This window comes from Brienomyrus brachyistius, unplaced genomic scaffold (assembly GCF_023856365.1).
Source record: "Brienomyrus brachyistius isolate T26 unplaced genomic scaffold, BBRACH_0.4 scaffold37, whole genome shotgun sequence".
Classification (NCBI taxonomy): Eukaryota; Metazoa; Chordata; class Actinopteri; order Osteoglossiformes; family Mormyridae; genus Brienomyrus; species Brienomyrus brachyistius.
The window spans coordinates 407,501-418,041 of record NW_026042312.1 but is presented as its reverse complement, the minus strand read 5'-3'; the positions used below and the strand labels follow the sequence as shown (position 1 = coordinate 418,041).

Genomic DNA, 10,541 nt, shown 5'->3' with positions numbered 1-10,541 from the left:
TCCCTGGGCAGCGCCAATCGTGTTGGTAAAGAGAAAGGATGGTACACTTTGATTTTGTGTGGATTATAGGAAGCTTAATATGGTCACTCATAAAGATGCATACCCACTTCCGAGGGTGGAAGAATCCATGGCCTCATTGAAAAAGTCCGCAGTTCTCAACATTGGATCTTGCGCATGGGTATTGGCAGGTTGGTGTTCACCCAGCTGATAAGGAGAACTGCTTTTATTACCCCTATGGGTTTATTCCAGCTTAATCGGATGCCGATGGGGCTGTGTAACTCACCCGGGACGTTTCAGAGGTTAGTGGAGAGTTGTTTGGGAGATCAAAATTTTGAGATGTTGCTGTTGTATTTGGACGACATCTTAGTATTTTCTCCAACATTTGATGCACATCTTGCTCATCTGGACTTGGTATTTACTCACTTGCCAGGTTACGGACTTAAAGTGAAACCAGCAAAGTTCTCTTTATTTCAGGATCGAGTTAGATATCTGGGACACGTGGTTTCTGAAGCAGGAGTCTCTCCAGACCCAGAGAAGTTGCTGGCGGTGGAAGCATGACGAGCCCCAATCAATAGCCTCCAGCTTCGAGCATTTTTGGGCTTTACTGGGTATTATCGATGGTTTATTAAGGACTCTGCAAAGATTGCTGCTCCCTTGAATGAACTTTTGAGGGGAACATCGAAGAAATATTCTCGTCAGACATCAGGTAATCAATCTACAGTCGTGGACATGGGGGGAAGCACAGGAAATGGCTTTTCAGAGGCTGAAGTGCCTGCTGCCAGCACCAGTGTTGGCTTATGCTGATTCTCAGTCCCCTTTAGGGTTTATACAGATGCCAGTGTGGCTGCATTGGGTGCAGTGTTGGCTTATGCTGATTCTCAGTCCCCTTTAGGGTTTATACAGATGCCAGTTTGGCTGGACTGGGTGCAGTGTTGGCTCAAGTGCAGGAAGGGAAGGAGCGTGTGATCGCCTATGCCAGCCGGAGTCTGCGACCAGCGGAGAGGAGCGATAGGAAGTACAGTTCATTCAAGTTGGAGTTGCTGGCATTAAAATGGGCTATTGTTGAAAAGTTTAGGGAGTACTTAACTGCCTCTCCATTTGTGGTATTTACAGACAACAATCCCCTGGCTCATTTAGCTGGGAGCCGTGGAACAGCGCTGGGCGGCACAGCTGGCTGGATTCCAGTTTGAAGTCTGTTATCGGCCAGGTGGGATTAATGGGAATGCGGATGCCCTCTCCCGATGGCCGGTGGGAGCGGTGTCGAGAGAGGGGGAAGATGAAGAGGCAGGTATCCTACTGGAAGGTGGTGGAAGTAGAGTGGCTCCCGCAGTAGTGCAGGCATGTTTGCAAGCATTTGTTACAGCCCTGCCAGACAGCCAGTTACCAGTGAGAGTAAGTGTTAATGCCCAGATGGAGACTGGGAGGTACTGGGAGCAGGGATGGTGGAGGAGTGGATGGCAGCCCAAAGAGGATACAGCAATGGCACGAGTGTGGCTATATGTGGACAGAGGAAAAGAACCTACCCCAAGAGAAAGGGTGTCTGAAGATGGACAGGTCTGCACACTACTATGTCAGTGGGGTCGACTTTGTGTTCACCAAGGACTGCTTTGTAGGGAGGTGGTGGACCCCAAGACAAGGGAGGAGGTCAAACAGATTTCGGTTCCCTCCTCTTTGCGGAAGTGAGTGATGGCGTGGGTGCATGATGGAGCGGGCCATTTGGCTGTGGAGAAGGTGGGTGTGATGGCGTGGGTGCATGATGGAGCGGGCCATTTGGCTGCGGAGAAGGTGGGTGTGATGGAGTGGGTGCATGATGGAGCGGGCCATTTGGCTGCGGAGAAGGTGGGTGTGATGGAGTGGGTGCATAATGGAGCGGGTCATTTGGCTGTGGAGAAGGTGGGTGGAGTCGCATGGAGACGATTTATTTGGCCAGAGATGTACAAGCAATTGAAGGAGTATTGCCAAAAGTGCGAACGGTGTGGCTTAAGGAAGACGCCAACCGCTAAAGTATGTGCCCCGTTGGTCCCAATTAAATCAATGTATCCCCTTCAGATGGTGTCGGTGGACTTTTTGAGCCTGGAGGCATGAAGAAGTGGAATGTGTAATGTGCTGGTCATAGTGGACCATTTTACACGGTATGCGGTTGCAGTGGCCACTCTGGACCAGACGGCGGTGACAACGGCACAGGCTTTATGGACCCATTTTATTCAGCCATTTGGGGGGCTTGATCAATTGCACTCCGATTAGGGTCCAAATTTTGAAGCAGGGGTTATTCGAGAACTCTGTGAGTTATATGGAATAAAGACGACGCACACGACCCCATATCACCCCTCAGGGAATGGACAATGTGAGCGGTTTAATCGGACATTATTGGACATGTTGGGGACACTTGCAGAAGCCCAAAAAGAGGAATGGGATAAGTATGTGCTGGAGATGGTGCAGGCTTATAATAACACACCTCATTCCTCTACAGGCTACAGCCCCTATTTCTTAATGTTTGGATGTTATGCTAAATAACCTTTTGGGTGTATCAGCACCATAAGAGGTTAGTGGCTGCTTATACACATGCTCAACATCAGATTAAAAAATCAAGTGCAATGCAGAAAAGGGGTTTTGACCGAAAGGTAAAAGCAGAACCTTTGGTACCGGGACAGAGAGTGCTGGTGTTGAACAGGCGGGCCCCGGGACCAGGGAAATTGAGGAATAGCTGGGAGGATAAAGCCTATGTTGTTGTCGCAACCTAATGTGGAATTGCCAGTGTATGTGGTGAGATCTTCTGGTAATGGAGAAGAACGGGTGTTGCACCAAAATCTGAGTCCATGTTAGTTTGAAGAGCCGGATCCAACCACTGTAGCGGAGGAAATGAAGGTTGAGAGGCCAGCAGTGGCCAGTGACCAGGGACTGGTGGGCCTACCCTTGGGTCATGGAGGTACTCCAACAGACTTTACCTCCAATCCAGGGATCAGCGGCGGAACAGAGGCCATTGCCTGTGCGGTGATCTTCACAGGCGACACGAGGGTTGGTGCTCCAGAGGTATCGGGTTGTGGTGATGCAAATGTGAGGCCCCATTTAAAAAAAAAAAAAAAGAGGGGTTGGATGTAGGCGGGGATTTTGATGGTGATTAGGGTTAATAGGAAACACCTGTAGGAACAACATAAATTGACAGCGAAGGAGTAAGAAGGGGGCATATGCTCGGTGGTGCTTGGAGTCCATGCTGCAGCTGCCAGATGCAGAAGCGCGTGCGCTGGGGGGAAAATTACTGCATTGTTGGACATACGGCGAGTTATTGGGGTGCGCAGAGTTGGGAAGCTAATGACGCCGGTCCGCGATTGGTGGCAGCGACGTGGATTCCAGGCGCCACAGGAAAGGTTTGTGGTTCCTTCTAGGAGTTGGATTATGGTTCCTGTTGTGGGTTTTGTTTTTGGGGGATTGGGCTGTCTTCCCCCAACTAGTTAATTTAAATAAAATCAATTCATATCAAACAATATTTTTTCCTTGTGTATTTGTGTTTAGGAGGAACCGCACGTGATTTTGGTGTTCATGGCCCTTGTGTTGATGTGAGCTGCCCAGGCCTTTTTATTGTCCACGTGTGAACTTTAGCCGGGTGCTTTAGCTGAGTGTGAAGTGTTTTAGAGATTGCTGTGCTGAGATCATTGTGTGAGGGGTTGCGGTGTTACCTGGGTGCTCTATTCACTTATTGGGTCGGACGCTGAATTGTGGAATCCTGGTAATAAAGGCTTATTGCTAGACTTCTGTTGTGAGCTGTTTCTTATACCTGGTGCCCAGTATAGTCGAGTCACAAACCTGCATCATTGGGGAAAAGTGTTCCTCTCTTACAGTATTGTAGCGTCAGATAGTGTTACTGTAAACTAGGTGAAGATGAAGGTAAATGACATACTGTGAAGATGGTGTCGAGTTCGGAAATTACGGTTAAATGATTGTAAGTTTGCTGGTTTAGAGAGAAGACTTGGATTGAGAGAGAAAGACGGAATGTTCCACTTGTCATGTTAGATTTAGCAAAGAAACTGGCCCTGTGTCAGTAACCCGACCATATCACTTACAACTTAATATTTAATATTATTATTGTCATGCCCTGCTCGTCGGCTCCTCCTGTGTGCCACGCCCCCTGCCTACCCACGTGTGTTTCCCGGATTGTACCCAGCTGTGTCTGCTTATTTTCAATCAGTCCTGTGTATTTCAGTCCGTGTCTTACCCAAGTCCTTTGTCCGTCATTGATGTTAGTCAGTGTCTGATGTCTCCTTCCCCGATTCCCTATAATAAACCCCGTTCGTCCCGAATCCTGCCTGCCTGCTTCCTGATTCCACGCCTGCCCGCACGATCGCCACTCTGCCCGCGATATCCCGTGACAATTATATTAAACAGGAGGGATTATCCTTGGTCACTCTGATGTACCAAATTCAACACAGGAGAGACTTCATACTAATCTGTAGAAAATAATCTATCAAATCAAGAGCTTTAGTATGAATTATCTAAATAAAATGGTTAAAATGAGAGATTTTGCCTGACGCCTTGTCTGAAACATCTTGTCTATCTACAGAGATGTTAACTCTCATCCAACCAACTGGGGGCTGCAAAGACTCTAGAGGTATATATTTTTGTCATATCTCACAGGTGCTTTTAAAAATTCCAATTATTTATGAATCGGTATCATATTTTCAATTGCTCTTTTGATGAGTTTTTTTAAAAAAACAAATGCTTTGGGTCCCCGGTGACCCCAATCAAAAGCACCCAATTCCACATATACAGTTCTGACAAACTATTTATTCAGTTAATGTTTGCCATGGGTCCTAATTTAAAGAATCACACAGTATCATGGTGTCTAGGGGCACTCTGCCAGTCAATCTGAAGAAGACAGGTAGAGATTTCCACATAGGCTCTGTAGACAATCTGACATACCGCTGTTGCTAAGGTAACATGATGTTTAAAGTCCATCCATCTTCTGCACCCACTGGTTCTGTTAAGGGTGGCAGGGGGGTCCAGAGCCAATCCCAGACACTATGGGCACAAGGCGGGGAACAACCCAGGGTGGGGCGCCCATCTGCCATGTTTTAATGGATACTGGGCATAATTTAAAATAACCTTTACAGTCCTTGTTTGCTATGTTGCATATACAGGAACACTACACCCCCTGCCGATTAATGTTTGAGTACTAAATACCGTTGTATCATTAAGGAAGGTTTGCTGCTGATCAGGTGAGATTACTGTGTTCATGTGCTTTATTTTTTCATGCCTCTTATAATGTATCAGGTGCAAGTCATGCACCTGTATGTGGGAAGCTGAGATACAGCCTTGCAGCATCATTACAAGGTCATTACTACTATATGACCATAACGTTTTTCCCCATCATATTAATGTGGATTTGGATAAAAATGTCTTGCTTTTAAATATAATTCATGTGTATTTCAGTTAACCAAAGCCTCACTGTAGGTAACAAAGGAGAGACATTTTACAAAAAGGGGTTTTAATTGCCGAGTTCAACACGTGACAACTACTCAGTAATGACTGGCTAAGATTCTATTACAAACTCACCGTGTGTAGGGCAAGTACAGCATTATGGATAATACATCAGGACTCATACTGAAATTCCCTATATTTGGATATATTATGTAACCTAAGGGTTTTTAGGAATGTTGAAACACACATATACAAATATAACATATATGAATTTGGATATGGGTGCGGCTGCAACTGCAGAGGCTTGTAGTACATATTCTGCAAAATATTTACAATTGTTGCAAATATTATGTACAAACCATAAGAGACTTGAATGCAAACATGGGTTTTGTTGGGAAAATATCATTTCATGAAATACATTACTGAGGAAACTGTATTTGCTATTACTCATATTTAATACTTTTAAGCACACACACATCAAAAGGAAAAATAAACTATTATAACAATTTATATAGCTTGCAATAATTAAACATAAAAAAAACTATAGTATAGAAAAATCCAATAATACTATCGGACAACATGGCCATGGAAATGTAACAGAGAGCGGTGAGCTGGAGACCAGAGTCTTGACCCTGAGGAGTGAAATAAAATATTTAATTTCTCTGTTGCATCGCAAACCTGACAGATACACTACTTGTCAAAAAGAAAAGAACTTACTTCCTCACACATTTCTACAAGGATGTTTTTGTCAAATCCCTCCAACTCACTGCAAAACAACAGATCAAATTCACATATTATGACATAAATAAAAATATAATATAGATATATAATATAGACAGTTCATGGTGCATTTTGTAATACTCAAGACACACCAAGGCCATGCAGAGTGCATACTGATAAAAGGGAGGGGAGGGGGGAAAACTTCAATACATTCTCTGTATCACAAGTCCAACAATTCAAGGTGGTCTGTCTTACAATTGTCATGCGCCGCTTGTCCGCTCCTCCCGTGTGCCACGCCCCCTCGTTAACCTCGTGTGGAACCCCGATGTCATTCGCTGTTTCCAGTTGTTTTCATTAGTCCTATGTATTTAACTCCGCTTCAAAATATGTTTCCCCAGTCCTGTCATTTAAGTCGCTACTTCTATTGCCCCGTGTTCCTAGCTGGTTTCCCCAATAAATCCTTTGTTTCCCGATTCTCCGTCTTCCTGCTCCTGCTTCCCCGATCCGTGACAACAATCAACATGAACGCACCACAGTCCACAGAACCAATCTGTTGAGGAACATCCTGCAAAATACAATATAGTACTAACGAAGACATTTGTTAAAATTCTAATACAAATGTAACGACAGAAAATGCTGAAATCCACTTTGCCGTGTTTTTCAAGTATTTTCCAGTGTCCTGGGCTTATTCGGTTTGTCAGTTTGCTGCAAAAAGAAATTTGGAATAGTCAGGGACACAATAAGTACATCTTTTCATGTAAACGGGATTAAAACTCTATGTAGGAATTAATGGACAAACAGAAGACCTTTTGTCACATTTGTAAATCTTTCACTGTAGCGCGGCATCTGGCTGTGAGTGATACCCAGAGCGTATGACAGTCTCTGCCCCAACTGTCAGCAGGAATGAAGGAAGAAAATTATGATTAAAAAAGACCTAACAATACAACTTAACTGTTATAACATTTATTGTACAATATACTATACATATGATAAGGATCACATAACTGCGTGGTGCGCAAGTACGCGTTCCCGTACACTCGCGGCAATTCCTTGTTGTAGCAGCGCAAATGCGTATTTATTTTATGTGCATTCACGCTGTTATGACAAAAAATTACCGTGCATCTTAACATTTATGTAGCTAATTTTTACTTCTGCAGGCATGAAGGCTAAAACACACAATGATTTCTTGTCATAACAGCGCGAATGTACATTAAATAAACACGTATTTGCGCTGCTACAAGACATTACCGCGCGTATCGGTTTAAACAGCGAATAAGTACTTTCACACCAGCTATGTGCCCCCTGCATATGATCATTTTTGCATATAAAATAAAGGGCGAGACAAGTCTACACACGTATTCACATTTATATAACGGTTTTATTACCTTGTAAATCATCTTTAGGATTTGCAAACTGCCCAAACACTTTTGATGTAGCCAGTTTTAGGTTTTAAATGGATTAATAGAGATTCTCCATAAGATTTATTGCTGTGTGCGTTTGAGTCTGAAAGCCCGAGTCTCGCGCCAGATGCGTCAGAGTTGGCAACCTGCTTACAGCCGAATCGGACCTACGACCGGTCAGTCGGAGCCGAACGCGGCCGAAAGTCACCGACGAGCTGCATAGCACCGCATTGTCTGTTATGGTACGAATGGGCGTCCGTGACAACAGCTTAATTACTTTTGAATCACATGTACTTATCTTCTCACACTTCTTCCGATCATCTGAGGGAAAGCTTGTATTTTGAAGAGAGTCTTCACAATGGAGAACAACGACAGCAAAATAGTTAAGATTAAAATTAAAATCATAATTAAAGTGAAAATATCAACGAAGGAAGGTGTGATAAAGAAGGAAGAGACGGAAAAGCCTCGATTGACACGAAGGGTGCCTGACATGCCGAAGGTAAAGCCCTGGCTTAAGAGACTTTATTAGAGCACTTTAATTAGAGCATAAAATGTGTTATATCAATAATCTTTCCTTGTTTTAACAACCGGCTGTCCAGACTGGAAGAGAAGAAAATCACCAGGGCCAGAGGGTTCGTCCGTGGAGCGGGAGGGACAGGCTACCCACGCTGGAGGAAGAAGGAGCTACGAGGAGGAGGCCCCAGCTGAAGTTCCTCCATCGGACAGACAGCAACGGCTCCTGCGCCCTGCGAGCAGAGAGAGACCAGGGGCAGCGTCAGCATTCCGCCGAGCAGCAACTCCTGCAACGAATGCACGGACTCATGGGTTATGGCCGGAAACGGAGGACTGACGGAGACATTACTGGTGACGGACTTGTGGGTTATGGCCGGGGACGGAGGGATAGTAGAGATGTTGTTTAAGGATTATTATAGATATAGGATAGGATAAGATAGGATCGGATAAGAGGCTTAGATGAAATAGATTAAGATAAGATAAATTAAAACATAATAAGATTAGTTAAAATATAATAAGATAGGCTAAGTTAAAATATAAGATAGGTTAACATATGATAAGATTAAAGTTAAGATAAGAGATTTACAATAAAACATATATTTACTTTTCAAACTGTGTCTTTGTCATCTCTTCAGTGTTGTGTCTGTCTCTTAAGTGTTTGATAATTTTGCACCGTTAATTTATATCTGACACTCCTAAATGTCAATAAGCAGAGACGGAGGAATGGGAGGAAGGTACGGTTAAGTTAAAGGAAATGATAAAGTATCAAAATCACAGTGTTACCTTATTTTGACGCAGAGAAAGTAATTTCAGTGTTACTACCACCTATGAGTTAATGGCTGCAAATGTTGGTGTTAGAAGTGCCGGTAAATAACGCGGCGTAAGTTTAACTCCGGTGTGTTTCTGAAAAACGCGCCGCCTTCTAACTGCTGTCATTCGGCGAACGTATAGGAGACTATTCTGGTAAGTAACAAGTAAAGTGGTAATTTAACGTAATGCTAACATGCATTACCAGTTAGTAAGTGTTTTACTATATCATACCATGCGTACTTTATAGTTTTAGTCCGGTGCACTCTGTATCCATAACTAGCTAGCTAATGTTAACATGATGCAGTACAGTCTTCCAGCTTGGGGATTCCCACCCTGGTCCGCGGCCAGTATTCCGCAGGGGGGTTTGCGGAGGAGTTGGTTGCAAAAGCAAACGATCCCTTCATATTCATGCGTTGTGTTCTAATGTGTAAATAAAATATAACGATCAAATTCAATGTTTATGTCCTATTATACTAGATAAGACTGTAAAATAGTTTGCCCTGTATATGGATGCCATGCAGTCAGAGCATGATCAAGATAGGGTGTGAGTGGAATAAAGACAAATGTAACAGTATTTGAGGGAAGATTGAGAAGGAGGGAAATGTAAGGAGAAGGAGGTTCCTAGGAGCTCCGAGATGTGTTTGGCTGTAATAAATCTGGAATATAGCTATATGACATAGTTTTTGCTAACACCAGCATTTATTTTTTAGGTTTGTCGAGCTCCGTCAAAACAATTAGAACGAGTCCATTATGTAACTGGAACCCCTCTCACATGTAAACACAGTGACACGCTACAGCGTTGGTTTGTTGTCTGAGGCTGATACTGACCACAAACACATTCTCAAATTTCACTGCACCAGTCACAGCATATGCAGGCAGAAAAATGACAGCAAAAAACGTTCAGCATTAGACTCTAAAACCGTCTGTAATGTCTGTGTTTATCCAGTGGACCATGGTGACGGAATAGGGTAGGAGTAAATGCATGCTGGGAGATTCATGGAGTCAACTTGTGGTTTGTCGGCTTGTCACGGCAGGATCTGTAATAACTCCAATAAGCATTTGGTCAGAAGGCGCACACGGTAATTTATATTTATTGTATTTACTTGTTGTCTTGTATTGAAAAGTGGAATTGCGGGGATGTATGAGCCGCTGTTTAGCGGTAATATCATGGATCTTTTAGAATGTCTTGTAAGATTAAATGTAATGCAGGAATTTAATAATATGTTTATTTTATAGTTTTTCACGGTGTCTAGAAGAATAAAGACTGAATAAACTTCAACGTCTGTCAGGCGCATGTTTTCTGTACCAAATGAAGAACTTTGGGAGCTGTTATATCTTCTATAATAAAGGTAACCTTACAGTAAATGACTTCAGCTGTGATCTGAAGCTATATAACAAATTTTATTAAATAAGATTAAATTTATCTTCTGCGAGGGGCACCCTAATATAATGATATATATAATAATTATAATATAATATAATTATATAATTATAATAAATATAATATAATTATAATATAATAATACACTGCTGTCTGTCTGCCATAAAATAAATAAAAGGGGGAATTGGAATTGCATATGACTATGGAGAGAATGGCTGACTATGGTGAAAAAGGTGTGAAAAATTTTACTAATTCACATAAGGGACAGCATAAAGGGTTGTTTAATTCAGTATTGGAGGAATTCA

General features: G+C 42.9%; 2 long non-coding RNA genes across 2 annotated transcripts; one reads left to right on the top strand and one right to left on the bottom strand.

Annotated features, from left to right (window-relative positions):
- Window positions 1-6,798: 6,798 nt before the first annotated feature.
- On the bottom strand, window positions 6,799-8,892 carry LOC125722263 (uncharacterized). Its single transcript, XR_007386244.1, has 3 exons — window positions 8,829-8,892; window positions 7,518-8,278; window positions 6,799-7,023 (listed from the first exon to the last, which is right to left on the bottom strand). It is a non-coding gene; the product is annotated as an uncharacterized LOC125722263 (long non-coding RNA).
- LOC125722262 (uncharacterized) lies at window positions 7,892-8,657 on the top strand. Its single transcript, XR_007386243.1, has 2 exons — window positions 7,892-8,031; window positions 8,132-8,657. It is a non-coding gene; the product is annotated as an uncharacterized LOC125722262 (long non-coding RNA).
- Window positions 8,893-10,541: the final 1,649 nt, after the last annotated feature.